We start from the raw sequence: 16,958 nt of genomic DNA, 5'->3' as shown, positions 1-16,958 counted from the left end.
ATCCAGGCCATGAAGAAATGAGACCGTTGTTTGACGGTCCTTCCCAGTTTTAGCATCGTATTCTAGTAAAGAGCTTGATGAATTCGTATTCATGGAATACTAGAGATGATTGTTGCGCAAGTCACAAGTAAGTTGCTTTTAACTTAAGGCTGATTTGTCCAGGTCAAAAAACAAGACCTTAACGTTATGCTATCCAGTGGATATTTACAGAAATTGCTTCTGGATGCTTGAATTTCCTCTGGGATCAATAAAATATCTATCTATCTATCTATCTAGCTAATTAGCTAGCTAGCTATGATCCAAACATTGTTAATGGGTAAGTGCAGTGAATGAGTCTGAAAGAAACTTCAAATTACGCAAAGAAATGGACTTCTTTAAACAATATATTATGAACTGATTTGTTCCAGGTAATAACAGCATGTGGGGCAGATTTACAACCACGTTGAAGTAATGCATAATAATTTGCTATTATTGGTTCTGATGGTACTGAACCAATAGTACTGATGTATTCATTGATGGAGACTTCGTAGCACTTTTGTACGTTGTTCTGGATAAACTAATTCTGCAAAGACATTTTACCAAACAGGCAGCTGTCATTCACCTCCCGTGCTCAGAGTGGCGCACTTTCCGACTTCTGATATGGGGGATTAGCTCAAATGGTAGAGCGCTCGCTTAGCATGCGAGAGGTAGCGGGATCGACGCCCGCATCCTCCAGTATGCTACCTGTTTTCACTGTAAGTTGCAGTCCCTAAATTGCAACAGACTTAGATTACTACCCTAGAAACATCTATAAACAGGTATAGATAATATATGTAGCTATATGTACAAAAAATACATATGAAAGCTCTCCTTCAGAGAAAATTTCATGAAAATGATTTCTTCTTCCTAGTAATAACATTATGTGGAATAGGTTTACATCGACAGAAATGTTTCTATGTTGCGGAATCCAGGCCATGAAGAAATGAGACCGTTGTTTGACGGTCCTTCCCAGTTTTAGCATCGTATTCTAGTAAAGAGCTTGATGAATTCGTATTCATGGAATACTAGAGATGATTGTTGCGCAAGTCACAAGTAAGTTGCTTTTAACTTAAGGCTGATTTGTCCAGGTCAAAAAACAAGACCTTAACGTTATGCTATCCAGTGGATATTTACAGAAATTGCTTCTGGATGCTTGAATTTCCTCTGGGATCAATAAAATATCTATCTATCTATCTATCTATCTAGCTAGCTAGCTATGATCCAATCATTTTTAATGGGTAAGTGCAGTGAATGAGTCTGAAAGAAACTTCAAATTACGCAAAGAAATGGACTTCTTTAAACAATATATTATGAACTGATTTGTTCCAGGTAATAACAGCATGTGGGGCAGATTTACAACCACGTTGAAATAATGCATAATAATTTGCTATTATTGGTTCTGATGGTACTGAACCAATAGTACTGATGTATTCATTGATGGAGACTTCGTAGCACTTTTGTACGTTGTTCTGGATAAACTAATTCTGCAAAGACATTTTACCAAACAGGCAGCTGTCATTCACCTCCCGTGCTCAGAGTGGCGCACTTTCTGACTTCTGATGTGGGGGATTAGCTCAAATGGTAGAGCGCTCGCTTAGCATGCGAGAGGTAGCGGGATCGATGCCCGCATCCTCCAGTATGCTACCTGTTTTCACTGTAAGTTGCAGTCCCTAAATTGCAACGGGCTTAGATTACTACCATAGAAACATCTATAAACAGGTATAGATAATATATGTACAAAAAATACATATGAAAGCTCTCCTTCAGAGAAAATTTCATGAAAATGATTTCTTCTTCCTAGTAATAACATTATGTGGAATAGGTTTACATCGACAGAAATGTTTCTATGTTGCGGAATCCAGGCCATGAAGAAATGAGACCGTTGTTTGACGGTCCTTCCCAGTTTTAGCATCGTATTCTAGTAAAGAGCTTGATGAATTCGTATTCATGGAATACTAGAGATGATTGTTGCGCAAGTCACAAGTAAGTTGCTTTTAACTTAAGGCTGATTTGTCCAGGTCAAAAAACAAGACCTTAACGTTATGCTATCCAGTGGATATTTACAGAAATTGCTTCTGGATGCTTGAATTTCCTCTGGGATCAATAAAATATCTATCTAGCTATCTAGCTAGCTAGCTAGCTAGCTAGCTAGCTAGCTATGATCCAAACATTGTTAATGGGTAAGTGCAGTGAATGAGTCTGAAAGAAACTTCAAATAAATTAGTAATAACATTATGTGGAATAGGTTTACATCGACAGAAATGTTTCTATGTTGCGGAATCCAGGCCATGAAGAAATGAGACCGTTGTTTGACGGTCCTTCCCAGTTTTAGCATCGTATTCTAGTAAAGAGCTTGATGAATTCGTATTCATGGAATACTAGAGATGATTGTTGCGCAAGTCACAAGTAAGTTGCTTTTAACTTAAGGCTGATTTGTCCAGGTCAAAAAACAAGACCTTAACGTTATGCTATCCAGTGGATATTTACAGAAATTGCTTCTGGATGCTTGAATTTCCTCTGGGATCAATAAAATATCTATCTATCTATCTATCTATCTATCTATCTATCTATCTAGCTAGCTAGCTAGCTAGCTAGCTAGCTATGATCCAATCATGTTTAATGGGTAAGTGCAGTGAATGAGTCTGAAAGAAACTTCAAATTACGCAAAGAAATGGACTTCTTTAAACAATATATTATGAACTGATTTGTTCCAGGTAATAACAGCATGTGGGGCAGATTTACAACCACGTTGAAATAATGCATAATAATTTGCTATTATTGGTTCTGATGGTACTGAACCAATAGTACTGATGTATTCATTGATGGAGACTTCGTAGCACTTTTGTACGTTGTTCTGGATAAACTAATTCTGCAAAGACATTTTACCAAACAGGCAGCTGTCATTCACCTCCCGTGCTCAGAGTGGCGCACTTTCTGACTTCTGATGTGGGGGATTAGCTCAAATGGTAGAGCGCTCGCTTAGCATGCGAGAGGTAGCGGGATCGACGCCCGCATCCTCCAGTATGCTACCTGTTTTCACTGTAAGTTGCAGTCCCTAAATTGCAACGGGCTTAGATTACTACCATAGAAACATCTATAAACAGGTATAGATAATATATGTACAAAAAATACATATGAAAGCTCTCCTTCAGAGAAAATTTCATGAAAATGATTTCTTCTTCCTAGTAATAACATTATGTGGAATAGGTTTACATCGACAGAAATGTTTCTATGTTGCGGAATCCAGGCCATGAAGAAATGAGACCGTTGTTTGACGGTCCTTCCCAGTTTTAGCATCGTATTCTAGTAAAGAGCTTGATGAATTCGTATTCATGGAATACTAGAGATGATTGTTGCGCAAGTCACAAGTAAGTTGCTTTTAACTTAAGGCTGATTTGTCCAGGTCAAAAAACAAGACCTTAACGTTATGCTATCCAGTGGATATTTACAGAAATTGCTTCTGGATGCTTGAATTTCCTCTGGGATCAATAAAATATCTATCTATCTATCTATCTATCTATCTATCTATCTAGCTAGCTAGCTAGCTAGCTATGATCCAATCATGTTTAATGGGTAAGTGCAGTGAATGAGTCTGAAAGAAACTTCAAATTACGCAAAGAAATGGACTTCTTTAAACAATATATTATGAACTGATTTGTTCCAGGTAATAACAGCATGTGGGGCAGATTTACAACCACGTTGAAATAATGCATAATAATTTGCTATTATTGGTTCTGATGGTACTGAACCAATAGTACTGATGTATTCATTGATGGAGACTTCGTAGCACTTTTGTACGTTGTTCTGGATAAACTAATTCTGCAAAGACATTTTACCAAACAGGCAGCTGTCATTCACCTCCCGTGCTCAGAGTGGCGCACTTTCTGACTTCTGATGTGGGGGATTAGCTCAAATGGTAGAGCGCTCGCTTAGCATGCGAGAGGTAGCGGGATCGACGCCCGCATCCTCCAGTATGCTACCGGTTTTCACTGTAAGTTGCAGTCCCTAAATTGCAACGGACTTAGATTACTACCATAGAAACATCTATAAACAGGTATAAATAATATGTGTAGTTATATGTACAAAAAATACATATGAAAGCTCTCCTTCAGAGAAAATTTCATGAAAATGATTTCTTCTTCCTAGTAATAACATTATGTGGAATAGGTTTACATCGACAGAAATGTTTCTATGTTGCGGAATCCAGGCCATGAAGAAATGAGACCGTTGTTTGACGGTCCTTCCCAGTTTTAGCATCGTATTCTAGTAAAGAGCTTGATGAATTCGTATTCATGGAATACTAGAGATGATTGTTGCGCAAGTCACAAGTAAGTTGCTTTTAACTTAAGGCTGATTTGTCCAGGTCAAAAAACAAGACCTTAACGTTATGCTATCCAGTGGATATTTACAGAAATTGCTTCTGGATGCTTGAATTTCCTCTGGGATCAATAAAATATCTATCTATCTATCTATCTATCTATCTATCTATCTAGCTAGCTAGCTAGCTAGCTATGATCCAAACATTGTTAATGGGTAAGTGCAGTGAATGAGTCTGAAAGAAACTTCAAATTACGCAAAGAAATGGACTTCTTTAAACAATATATTATGAACTGATTTGTTCCAGGTAATAACAGCATGTGGGGCAGATTTACAACCACGTTGAAATAATGCATAATAATTTGCTATTATTGGTTCTGATGGTACTGAACCAATAGTACTGATGTATTCATTGATGGAGACTTCGTAGCACTTTTGTACGTTGTTCTGGATAAACTAATTCTGCAAAGACATTTTACCAAACAGGCAGCTGTCATTCACCTCCCGTGCTCAGAGTGGCGCACTTTCTGACTTCTGATGTGGGGGATTAGCTCAAATGGTAGAGCGCTCGCTTAGCATGCGAGAGGTAGCGGGATCGACGCCCGCATCCTCCAGTATGCTACCTGTTTTCACTGTAAGTTGCATTCCCTAAATTGCAACGGACTTAGATTACTACCCTAGAAACATCTATAAACAGGTATAGATAATATATGTAGCTATATGTACAAAAAATACATATGAAAGCTCTCCTTCAGAGAAAATTTCATGAAAATGATTTCTTCTTCCTAGTAATAACATTATGTGGAATAGGTTTACATCGACAGAAATGTTTCTATGTTGCGGAATCCAGGCCATGAAGAAATGAGACCGTTGTTTGACGGTCCTTCCCAGTTTTAGCATCGTATTCTAGTAAAGAGCTTGATGAATTCGTATTCATGGAATACTAGAGATGATTGTTGCGCAAGTCACAAGTAAGTTGCTTTTAACTTAAGGCTGATTTGTCCAGGTCAAAAAACAAGACCTTAACGTTATGCTATCCAGTGGATATTTACAGAAATTGCTTCTGGATGCTTGAATTTCCTCTGGGATCAATAAAATATCTATCTATCTATCTATCTATCTATCTATCTATCTATCTATCTATCTAGCTAGCTAGCTAGCTATGATCCAATCATTTTTAATGGGTAAGTGCAGTGAATGAGTCTGAAAGAAACTTCAAATTACGCAAAGAAATGGACTTCTTTAAACAATATATTATGAACTGATTTGTTCCAGGTAATAACAGCATGTGGGGCAGATTTACAACCACGTTGAAATAATGCATAATAATTTGCTATTATTGGTTCTGATGGTACTGAACCAATAGTACTGATGTATTCATTGATGGAGACTTCGTAGCACTTTTGTACGTTGTTCTGGATAAACTAATTCTGCAAAGACATTTTACCTAACAGGCAGCTGTCATTCACCTCCCGTGCTCAGAGTGGCGCACTTTCTGCTTCTTGACGTGGGGGATTAGCTCAAATGGTAGAGCGCTCGCTTTGCATGCGAGAAGTAGCGGGATCGATGCCCGCATCCTCCAGTATGCTACCGGTTTTCACTGTAAGTTGCAGTCCCTAAATTGCAACAGACTTAGATTACTACCCTAGAAACATCTATAAACAGGTATAGATAATATATGTAGCTATATGTACAAAAAATACATATGAAAGCTCTCCTTCAGAGAAAATTTCATGAAAATGATTTCTTCTTCCTAGTAATAACATTATGTGGAATAGGTTTACATCGACAGAAATGTTTCTATGTTGCGGAATCCAGGCCATGAAGAAATGAGACCGTTGTTTGACGGTCCTTCCCAGTTTTAGCATCGTATTCTAGTAAAGAGCTTGATGAATTCGTATTCATGGAATACTAGAGATGATTGTTGCGCAAGTCACAAGTAAGTTGCTTTTAACTTAAGGCTGATTTGTCCAGGTCAAAAAACAAGACCTTAACGTTATGCTATCCAGTGGATATTTACAGAAATTGCTTCTGGATGCTTGAATTTCCTCTGGGATCAATAAAATATCTATCTATCTATCTATCTATCTATCTATCTATCTATCTAGCTAGCTAGCTAGCTAGCTAGCTATGATCCAATCATGTTTAATGGGTAAGTGCAGTGAATGAGTCTGAAAGAAACTTCAAATTACGCAAAGAAATGGACTTCTTTAAACAATATATTATGAACTGATTTGTTCCAGGTAATAACAGCATGTGGGGCAGATTTACAACCACGTTGAAATAATGCATAATAATTTGCTATTATTGGTTCTGATGGTACTGAACCAATAGTACTGATGTATTCATTGATGGAGACTTCGTAGCACTTTTGTACGTTGTTCTGGATAAACTAATTCTGCAAAGACATTTTACCAAACAGGCAGCTGTCATTCACCTCCCGTGCTCAGAGTGGCGCACTTTCTGGCTTTTGATATGGGGGATTAGCTCAAATGGTAGAGCGCTCGCTTTGCATGCGAGAAGTAGCGGGATCGATGCCCGCATCCTCCAGTATGCTACCGGTTTTCACTGTAAGTTGCAGTCCCTAAATAGCAACAGACTTAGATTACTACCATAGAAACATCTATAAACAGGTATAGATAATATATGTACAAAAAATACATATGAAAGCTCTCCTTCAGAGAAAATTTCATGAAAATGATTTCTTCTTCCTAGTAATAACATTATGTGGAATAGGTTTACATCGACAGAAATGTTTCTATGTTGCGGAATCCAGGCCATGAAGAAATGAGACCGTTGTTTGACGGTCCTTCCCAGTTTTAGCATCGTATTCTAGTAAAGAGCTTGATGAATTCGTATTCATGGAATACTAGAGATGATTGTTGCGCAAGTCACAAGTAAGTTGCTTTTAACTTAAGGCTGATTTGTCCAGGTCAAAAAACAAGACCTTAACGTTATGCTATCCAGTGGATATTTACAGAAATTGCTTCTGGATGCTTGAATTTCCTCTGGGATCAATAAAATATCTATCTATCTATCTATTTAGCTAGCTAGCTAGCTAGCTATGATCCAAACATTGTTAATGGGTAAGTGCAGTGAATGAGTCTGAAAGAAACTTCAAATTACGCAAAGAAATGGACTTCTTTAAACAATATATTATGAACTGATTTGTTCCAGGTAATAACAGCATGTGGGGCAGATTTACAACCACGTTGAAGTAATGCATAATAATTTGCTATTATTGGTTCTGATGGTACTGAACCAATAGTACTGATGTATTCATTGATGGAGACTTCGTAGCACTTTTGTACGTTGTTCTGGATAAACTAATTCTGCAAAGACATTTTACCAAACAGGCAGCTGTCATTCACCTCCCGTGCTCAGAGTGGCGCACTTTCCGACTTCTGATATGGGGGATTAGCTCAAATGGTAGAGCGCTCGCTTAGCATGCGAGAGGTAGCGGGATCGACGCCCGCATCCTCCAGTATGCTACCTGTTTTCACTGTAAGTTGCAGTCCCTAAATTGCAACAGACTTAGATTACTACCCTAGAAACATCTATAAACAGGTATAGATAATATATGTAGCTATATGTACAAAAAATACATATGAAAGCTCTCCTTCAGAGAAAATTTCATGAAAATGATTTCTTCTTCCTAGTAATAACATTATGTGGAATAGGTTTACATCGACAGAAATGTTTCTATGTTGCGGAATCCAGGCCATGAAGAAATGAGACCGTTGTTTGACGGTCCTTCCCAGTTTTAGCATCGTATTCTAGTAAAGAGCTTGATGAATTCGTATTCATGGAATACTAGAGATGATTGTTGCGCAAGTCACAAGTAAGTTGCTTTTAACTTAAGGCTGATTTGTCCAGGTCAAAAAACAAGACCTTAACGTTATGCTATCCAGTGGATATTTACAGAAATTGCTTCTGGATGCTTGAATTTCCTCTGGGATCAATAAAATATCTATCTATCTATCTATCTATCTATCTAGCTAGCTAGCTAGCTATGATCCAAACATTGTTAATGGGTAAGTGCAGTGAATGAGTCTGAAAGAAACTTCAAATTACGCAAAGAAATGGACTTCTTTAAACAATATATTATGAACTGATTTGTTCCAGGTAATAACAGCATGTGGGGCAGATTTACAACCACGTTGAAATAATGCATAATAATTTGCTATTATTGGTTCTGATGGTACTGAACCAATAGTACTGATGTATTCATTGATGGAGACTTCGTAGCACTTTTGTACGTTGTTCTGGATAAACTAATTCTGCAAAGACATTTTACCAAACAGGCAGCTGTCATTCACCTCCCGTGCTCAGAGTGGCGCACTTTCCGACTTCTGATATGGGGGATTAGCTCAAATGGTAGAGCGCTCGCTTTGCATGCGAGAGGTAGCGGGATCGATGCCCGCATCCTCCAGTATGCTACCTGTTTTCTCTGTAAGTTGCAGTCCCTAAATTGCAATGAACTTAGATTACTACCCTAGAAACTGTCTATAAACAGGTATAGATAATATATGTAGTTATATGTACAAAAAATACATATGAAAGCTCTCCTTCAGAGAAAATTTCATGAAAATGATTTCTTCTTCCTAGTAATAACATTATGTGGAATAGGTTTACATCGACAGAAATGTTTCTATGTTGCGGAATCCAGGCCATGAAGAAATGAGACCGTTGTTTGACGGTCCTTCCCAGTTTTAGCATCGTATTCTAGTAAAGAGCTTGATGAATTCGTATTCATGGAATACTAGAGATGATTGTTGCGCAAGTCACAAGTAAGTTGCTTTTAACTTAAGGCTGATTTGTCCAGGTCAAAAAACAAGACCTTAACGTTATGCTATCCAGTGGATATTTACAGAAATTGCTTCTGGATGCTTGAATTTCCTCTGGGATCAATAAAATATCTATCTATCTATCTATTTAGCTAGCTAGCTAGCTAGCTATGATCCAAACATTGTTAATGGGTAAGTGCAGTGAATGAGTCTGAAAGAAACTTCAAATTACGCAAAGAAATGGACTTCTTTAAACAATATATTATGAACTGATTTGTTCCAGGTAATAACAGCATGTGGGGCAGATTTACAACCACGTTGAAGTAATGCATAATAATTTGCTATTATTGGTTCTGATGGTACTGAACCAATAGTACTGATGTATTCATTGATGGAGACTTCGTAGCACTTTTGTACGTTGTTCTGGATAAACAAATTCTGCAAAGACATTTTACCAAACAGGCAGCTGTCATTCACCTCCCGTGCTCAGAGTGGCGCACTTTCCGACTTCTGATATGGGGGATTAGCTCAAATGGTAGAGCGCTCGCTTAGCATGCGAGAGGTAGCGGGATCGACGCCCGCATCCTCCAGTATGCTACCTGTTTTCACTGTAAGTTGCAGTCCCTAAATTGCAACAGACTTAGATTACTACCCTAGAAACATCTATAAACAGGTATAGATAATATATGTAGCTATATGTACAAAAAATACATATGAAAGCTCTCCTTCAGAGAAAATTTCATGAAAATGATTTCTTCTTCCTAGTAATAACATTATGTGGAATAGGTTTACATCGACAGAAATGTTTCTATGTTGCGGAATCCAGGCCATGAAGAAATGAGACCGTTGTTTGACGGTCCTTCCCAGTTTTAGCATCGTATTCTAGTAAAGAGCTTGATGAATTCGTATTCATGGAATACTAGAGATGATTGTTGCGCAAGTCACAAGTAAGTTGCTTTTAACTTAAGGCTGATTTGTCCAGGTCAAAAAACAAGACCTTAACGTTATGCTATCCAGTGGATATTTACAGAAATTGCTTCTGGATGCTTGAATTTCCTCTGGGATCAATAAAATATCTATCTATCTATCTATCTATCTATCTATCTAGCTAGCTAGCTATGATCCAATCATTTTTAATGGGTAAGTGCAGTGAATGAGTCTGAAAGAAACTTCAAATTACGCAAAGAAATGGACTTCTTTAAACAATATATTATGAACTGATTTGTTCCAGGTAATAACAGCATGTGGGGCAGATTTACAACCACGTTGAAATAATGCATAATAATTTGCTATTATTGGTTCTGATGGTACTGAACCAATAGTACTGATGTATTCATTGATGGAGACTTCGTAGCACTTTTGTACGTTGTTCTGGATAAACTAATTCTGCAAAGACATTTTACCAAACAGGCAGCTGTCATTCACCTCCCGTGCTCAGAGTGGCGCACTTTCTGCTTCTTGACGTGGGGGATTAGCTCAAATGGTAGAGCGCTCGCTTTGCATGCGAGAAGTAGCGGGATCGATGCCCGCATCCTCCAGTATGCTACCGGTTTTCACTGTAAGTTGCAGTCCCTAAATTGCAATGGACTTAGATTACTACCCTAGAAACTGTCTATAAACAGGTATAGATAATATATGTAGTTATATGTACAAAAAATACATATGAAAGCTCTCCTTCAGAGAAAATTTCATGAAAATGATTTCTTCTTCCTAGTAATAACATTATGTGGAATAGGTTTACATCGACAGAAATGTTTCTATGTTGCGGAATCCAGGCCATGAAGAAATGAGACCGTTGTTTGACGGTCCTTCCCAGTTTTAGCATCGTATTCTAGTAAAGAGCTTGATGAATTCGTATTCATGGAATACTAGAGATGATTGTTGCGCAAGTCACAAGTAAGTTGCTTTTAATTTAAGGCTGATTTGTCCAGGTCAAAAAACAAGACCTTAACGTTATGCTATCCAGTGGATATTTACAGAAATTGCTTCTGGATGCTTGAATTTCCTCTGGGATCAATAAAATATCTATCTATCTATCTATCTATCTAGCTATCTAGCTATCTAGCTAGCTAGCTAGCTATGATCCAATCATGTTTAATGGGTAAGTGCAGTGAATGAGTCTGAAAGAAACTTCAAATTACGCAAAGAAATGGACTTCTTTAAACAATATATTATGAACTGATTTGTTCCAGGTAATAACAGCATGTGGGGCAGATTTACAACCACGTTGAAATAATGCATAATAATTTGCTATTATTGGTTCTGATGGTACTGAACCAATAGTACTGATGTATTCATTGATGGAGACTTCGTAGCACTTTTGTACGTTGTTCTGGATAAACTAATTCTGCAAAGACATTTTACCAAACAGGCAGCTGTCATTCACCTCCCGTGCTCAGAGTGGCGCACTTTCTGACTTCTGATGTGGGGGATTAGCTCAAATGGTAGAGCGCTCGCTTAGCATGCGAGAGGTAGCGGGATCGACGCCCGCATCCTCCAGTATGCTACCTGTTTTCACTGTAAGTTGCAGTCCCTAAATTGCAACGGGCTTAGATTACTATCATAGAAACAGGTATAGATAATATATGTACAAAAAATACATATGAAAGCTCTCCTTCAGAGAAAATTTCATGAAAATGATTTCTTCTTCCTAGTAATAACATTATGTGGAATAGGTTTACATCGACAGAAATGTTTCTATGTTGCGGAATCCAGGCCATGAAGAAATGAGACCGTTGTTTGACGGTCCTTCCCAGTTTTAGCATCGTATTCTAGTAAAGAGCTTGATGAATTCGTATTCATGGAATACTAGAGATGATTGTTGCGCAAGTCACAAGTAAGTTGCTTTTAACTTAAGGCTGATTTGTCCAGGTCAAAAAACAAGACCTTAACTTTATGCTATCCAGTGGATATTTACAGAAATTGCTTCTGGATGCTTGAATTTCCTCTGGGATCAATAAAATATCTATCTATCTATCTATCTATCTATCTTGCTAGCTAGCTAGCTAGCTAGCTATGATCCAATCGTTTTTAATGGGTAAGTGCAGTGAATGAGTCTGAAAGAAACTTCAAATTACGCAAAGAAATGGACTTCTTTAAACAATATATTATGAACTGATTTGTTCAAGGTAATAACAGCATGTGGGGAAGATTTACAACCACGTTGAAATAATGCATAATAATTTGCTATTATTGGTTCTGATGGTACTGAACCAATAGTACTGATGTATTCATTGATGGAGACTTCGTAGCACTTTTGTACGTTGTTCTGGATAAACTAATTCTGCAAAGACATTTTACCAAACAGGCAGCTGTCATTCACCTCCCGTGCTCAGAGTGGCGCACTTTCTGGCTTCTGATATGGGGGATTAGCTCAAATGGTAGAGCGCTCGCTTAGCATGCGAGAGGTAGCGGGATCGACGCCCGCATCCTCCAGTATGCTACCTGTTTTCACTGTAAGTTGCAGTCCCTAAATTGCAGCAGACTTAGATTACTACTGTAGAAACATCTATAAACAGGTATAGATAATATGTGTAGTTATATGTACAAAAAATACATATGAAAGCTCTCCTTCAGAGAAAATTTCTTCTTCCTAGTAATAACATTATGTGGAATAGGTTTACATCGACAGAAATGTTTCTATGTTGCGGAATCCAGGCCATGAAGAAATGAGACCGTTGTTTGACGGTCCTTCCCAGTTTTAGCATCGTACTCTAGTAAAGAGCTTGATGAATTCGTATTCATGGAATACTAGAGATGATTGTTGCGCAAGTCACAAGTAAGTTGCTTTTAACTTAAGGCTGATTTGTCCAGGTCAAAAAACAAGACCTTAACTTTATGCTATCCAGTGGATATTTACAGAAATTGCTTCTGGATGCTTGAATTTCCTCTGGGATCAATAAAATATCTATCTATCTATCTATCTATCTATCTATCTATCTATCTATCTATCTATCTAGCTAGCTAGCTAGCTAGCTATGATCCAATCATTTTTAATGGGTAAGTGCAGTGAATGAGTCTGAAAGAAACTTCAAATTACGCAAAGAAATGGACTTCTTTAAACAATATATTATGAACTGATTTGTTCCAGGTAATAACAGCATGTGGGGCAGATTTACAACCACGTTGAAATAATGCATAATAATTTGCTATTATTGGTTCTGATGGTACTGAACCAATAGTACTGATGTATTCATTGATGGAGACTTCGTAGCACTTTTGTACCTTGTTCTGGATAAACTAATTCTGCAAAGACATTTTACCAAACAGGCAGCTGTCATTCACCTCCCGTGCTCAGAGTGGCGCACTTTCTGACTTTTGATGTGGGGGATTAGCTCAAATGGTAGAGCGCTCGCTTAGCATGCGAGAGGTAGCGGGATCGACGCCTGCATCCTCCAGTATGCTACCTGTTTTCACTGTAAGTTGCAGTCCCTAAATTGCAACGGGCTTAGATTACTACCATAGAAACATCTATAAACAGGTATAGATAATATATGTACAAAAAATACATATGAAAGCTCTCCTTCAGAGAAAATTTCATGAAAATGATTTCTTCTTCCTAGTAATAACATTATGTGGAATAGGTTTACATCGACAGAAATGTTTCTATGTTGCGGAATCCAGGCCATGAAGAAATGAGACCGTTGTTTGACGGTCCTTCCCAGTTTTAGCATCGTATTCTAGTAAAGAGCTTGATGAATTCGTATTCATGGAATACTAGAGATGATTGTTGCGCAAGTCACAAGTAAGTTGCTTTTAACTTAAGGCTGATTTGTCCAGGTCAAAAAACAAGACCTTAACGTTATGCTATCCAGTGGATATTTACAGAAATTGCTTCTGGATGCTTGAATTTCCTCTGGGATCAATAAAATATCTATCTATCTATCTATTTAGCTAGCTAGCTAGCTAGCTATGATCCAAACATTGTTAATGGGTAAGTGCAGTGAATGAGTCTGAAAGAAACTTCAAATTACGCAAAGAAATGGACTTCTTTAAACAATATATTATGAACTGATTTGTTCCAGGTAATAACAGCATGTGGGGCAGATTTACAACCACGTTGAAGTAATGCATAATAATTTGCTATTATTGGTTCTGATGGTACTGAACCAATAGTACTGATGTATTCATTGATGGAGACTTCGTAGCACTTTTGTACGTTGTTCTGGATAAACAAATTCTGCAAAGACATTTTACCAAACAGGCAGCTGTCATTCACCTCCCGTGCTCAGAGTGGCGCACTTTCCGACTTCTGATATGGGGGATTAGCTCAAATGGTAGAGCGCTCGCTTAGCATGCGAGAGGTAGCGGGATCGACGCCCGCATCCTCCAGTATGCTACCTGTTTTCACTGTAAGTTGCAGTCCCTAAATTGCAACAGACTTAGATTACTACCCTAGAAACATCTATAAACATGTATAGATAATATATGTAGCTATATGTACAAAAAATACATATGAAAGCTCTCCTTCAGAGAAAATTTCATGAAAATGATTTCTTCTTCCTAGTAATAACATTATGTGGAATAGGTTTACATCGACAGAAATGTTTCTATGTTGCGGAATCCAGGCCATGAAGAAATGAGACCGTTGTTTGACGGTCCTTCCCAGTTTTAGCATCGTATTCTAGTAAAGAGCTTGATGAATTCGTATTCATGGAATACTAGAGATGATTGTTGCGCAAGTCACAAGTAAGTTGCTTTTAACTTAAGGCTGATTTGTCCAGGTCAAAAAACAAGACCTTAACGTTATGCTATCCAGTGGATATTTACAGAAATTGCTTCTGGATGCTTGAATTTCCTCTGGGATCAATAAAATATCTATCTATCTATCTATCTATCTATCTATCTATCTATCTATCTAGCTAGCTAGCTATGATCCAATCATTTTTAATGGGTAAGTGCAGTGAATGAGTCTGAAAGAAACTTCAAATTACGCAAAGAAATGGACTTCTTTAAACAATATATTATGAACTGATTTGTTCCAGGTAATAACAGCATGTGGGGCAGATTTACAACCACGTTGAAATAATGCATAATAATTTGCTATTATTGGTTCTGATGGTACTGAACCAATAGTACTGATGTATTCATTGATGGAGACTTCGTAGCACTTTTGTACGTTGTTCTGGATAAACTAATTCTGCAAAGACATTTTACCAAACAGGCAGCTGTCATTCACCTCCCGTGCTCAGAGTGGCGCACTTTCTGCTTCTTGACGTGGGGGATTAGCTCAAATGGTAGAGCGCTCGCTTTGCATGCGAGAAGTAGCGGGATCGATGCCCGCATCCTCCAGTATGCTACCGGTTTTCACTGTAAGTTGCAGTCCCTAATTTGCAATGGACTTAGATTACTACCCTAGAAACTGTCTATAAACAGGTATAGATAATATATGTAGTTATATGTACAAAAAATACATATGAAAGCTCTCCTTCTGAGAAAATTTCATGAAAATGATTTCTTCTTCCTAGTAATAACATTATGTGGAATAGGTTTACATCGACAGAAATGTTTCTATGTTGCGGAATCCAGGCCATGAAGAAATGAGACCGTTGTTTGACGGTCCTTCCCAGTTTTAGCATCGTATTCTAGTAAAGAGCTTGATGAATTCGTATTCATGGAATACTAGAGATGATTGTTGCGCAAGTCACAAGTAAGTTGCTTTTAATTTAAGGCTGATTGTCCAGGTCAAAAAACAAGACCTTAACGTTATGCTATCCAGTGGATATTTACAGAAATTGCTTCTGGATGCTTGAATTTCCTCTGGGATCAATAAAATATCTATCTATCTATCTATCTAGCTATCTATCTATCTAGCTAGCTAGCTAGCTAGCTAGCTATGATCCAATCATGTTTAATGGGTAAGTGCAGTGAATGAGTCTGAAAGAAACTTCAAATTACGCAAAGAAATGGACTTCTTTAAACAATATATTATGAACTGATTTGTTCCAGGTAATAACAGCATGTGGGGCAGATTTACAACCACGTTGAAATAATGCATAATAATTTGCTATTATTGGTTCTGATGGTACTGAACCAATAGTACTGATGTATTCATTGATGGAGACTTCGTAGCACTTTTGTACGTTGTTCTGGATAAACTAATTCTGCAAAGACATTTTACCAAACAGGCAGCTGTCATTCACCTCCCGTGCTCAGAGTGGCGCAGTTTCTGACTTCTGATGTGGGGGATTAGCTCAAATGGTAGAGCGCTCGCTTAGCATGCGAGAGGTAGCGGGATCGACGCCCGCATCCTCCAGTATGCTACCTGTTTTCACTGTAAGTTGCAGTCCCTAAATTGCAACGGGCTTAGATTACTATCATAGAAACATCTATAAACAGGTATAGATAATATATGTACAAAAAATACATATGAAAGCTCTCCTTCAGAGAAAATTTCATGAAAATGATTTCTTCTTCCTAGTAATAACATTATGTGGAATAGGTTTACATCGACAGAAATGTTTCTATGTTGCGGAATCCAGGCCATGAAGAAATGAGACCGTTGTTTGACGGTCCTTCCCAGTTTTAGCATCGTATTCTAGTAAAGAGCTTGATGAATTCGTATTCATGGAATACTAGAGATGATTGTTGCGCAAGTCACAAGTAAGTTGCTTTTAACTTAAGGCTGATTTGTCCAGGTCAAAAAACAAGACCTTAACTTTATGCTATCCAGTGGATATTTACAGAAATTGCTTCTGGATGCTTGAATTTCCTCTGGGATCAATAAAATATCTATCTATCTATCTATCTATCTATCTTGCTAGCTAGCTAGCTAGCTAGCTATGATCCAATCGTTTTTAATGGGTAAGTGCAGTGAATGAGTCTGAAAGAAACTTC

General features: G+C 37.8%; 12 non-coding genes across 12 annotated transcripts; all 12 read left to right on the top strand.

The window, feature by feature from the left end:
* Nucleotides 1–641: 641 nt before the first annotated feature.
* On the top strand, nt 642–714 carry trnaa-agc (transfer RNA alanine (anticodon AGC)). Its single transcript has one exon. It is a non-coding gene; the product is annotated as a tRNA-Ala (tRNA).
* Nucleotides 715–1,581: 867 nt separating this feature from the next.
* On the top strand, nt 1,582–1,654 carry trnaa-agc (transfer RNA alanine (anticodon AGC)). Its single transcript has one exon. It is a non-coding gene; the product is annotated as a tRNA-Ala (tRNA).
* Nucleotides 1,655–2,966: 1,312 nt separating this feature from the next.
* trnaa-agc (transfer RNA alanine (anticodon AGC)) lies at nt 2,967–3,039 on the top strand. Its single transcript has one exon. It is a non-coding gene; the product is annotated as a tRNA-Ala (tRNA).
* Nucleotides 3,040–3,916: 877 nt separating this feature from the next.
* On the top strand, nt 3,917–3,989 carry trnaa-agc (transfer RNA alanine (anticodon AGC)). The gene has a single exon. It is a non-coding gene; the product is annotated as a tRNA-Ala (tRNA).
* An 887-nt stretch (nt 3,990–4,876) lies between these two features.
* trnaa-agc (transfer RNA alanine (anticodon AGC)) lies at nt 4,877–4,949 on the top strand. The gene has a single exon. It is a non-coding gene; the product is annotated as a tRNA-Ala (tRNA).
* Nucleotides 4,950–7,746: 2,797 nt separating this feature from the next.
* Nucleotides 7,747–7,819, top strand: trnaa-agc (transfer RNA alanine (anticodon AGC)). The gene has a single exon. It is a non-coding gene; the product is annotated as a tRNA-Ala (tRNA).
* An 875-nt stretch (nt 7,820–8,694) lies between these two features.
* trnaa-ugc (transfer RNA alanine (anticodon UGC)) lies at nt 8,695–8,767 on the top strand. The gene has a single exon. It is a non-coding gene; the product is annotated as a tRNA-Ala (tRNA).
* An 872-nt stretch (nt 8,768–9,639) lies between these two features.
* trnaa-agc (transfer RNA alanine (anticodon AGC)) lies at nt 9,640–9,712 on the top strand. Its single transcript has one exon. It is a non-coding gene; the product is annotated as a tRNA-Ala (tRNA).
* Nucleotides 9,713–11,548: 1,836 nt separating this feature from the next.
* On the top strand, nt 11,549–11,621 carry trnaa-agc (transfer RNA alanine (anticodon AGC)). Its single transcript has one exon. It is a non-coding gene; the product is annotated as a tRNA-Ala (tRNA).
* Nucleotides 11,622–12,484: 863 nt separating this feature from the next.
* On the top strand, nt 12,485–12,557 carry trnaa-agc (transfer RNA alanine (anticodon AGC)). The gene has a single exon. It is a non-coding gene; the product is annotated as a tRNA-Ala (tRNA).
* Nucleotides 12,558–14,380: 1,823 nt separating this feature from the next.
* On the top strand, nt 14,381–14,453 carry trnaa-agc (transfer RNA alanine (anticodon AGC)). The gene has a single exon. It is a non-coding gene; the product is annotated as a tRNA-Ala (tRNA).
* Nucleotides 14,454–16,304: 1,851 nt separating this feature from the next.
* trnaa-agc (transfer RNA alanine (anticodon AGC)) lies at nt 16,305–16,377 on the top strand. Its single transcript has one exon. It is a non-coding gene; the product is annotated as a tRNA-Ala (tRNA).
* The last annotated feature ends 581 nt before the right edge of the window (nt 16,378–16,958 follow it).

This window comes from Hemibagrus wyckioides, linkage group LG14 (assembly GCF_019097595.1).
Source record: "Hemibagrus wyckioides isolate EC202008001 linkage group LG14, SWU_Hwy_1.0, whole genome shotgun sequence".
NCBI lineage: Eukaryota > Metazoa > Chordata > Actinopteri > Siluriformes > Bagridae > Hemibagrus > Hemibagrus wyckioides.
Note: the sequence above shows the minus strand (reverse complement) of the source record. Positions and strands in the feature narration are given on the sequence as shown.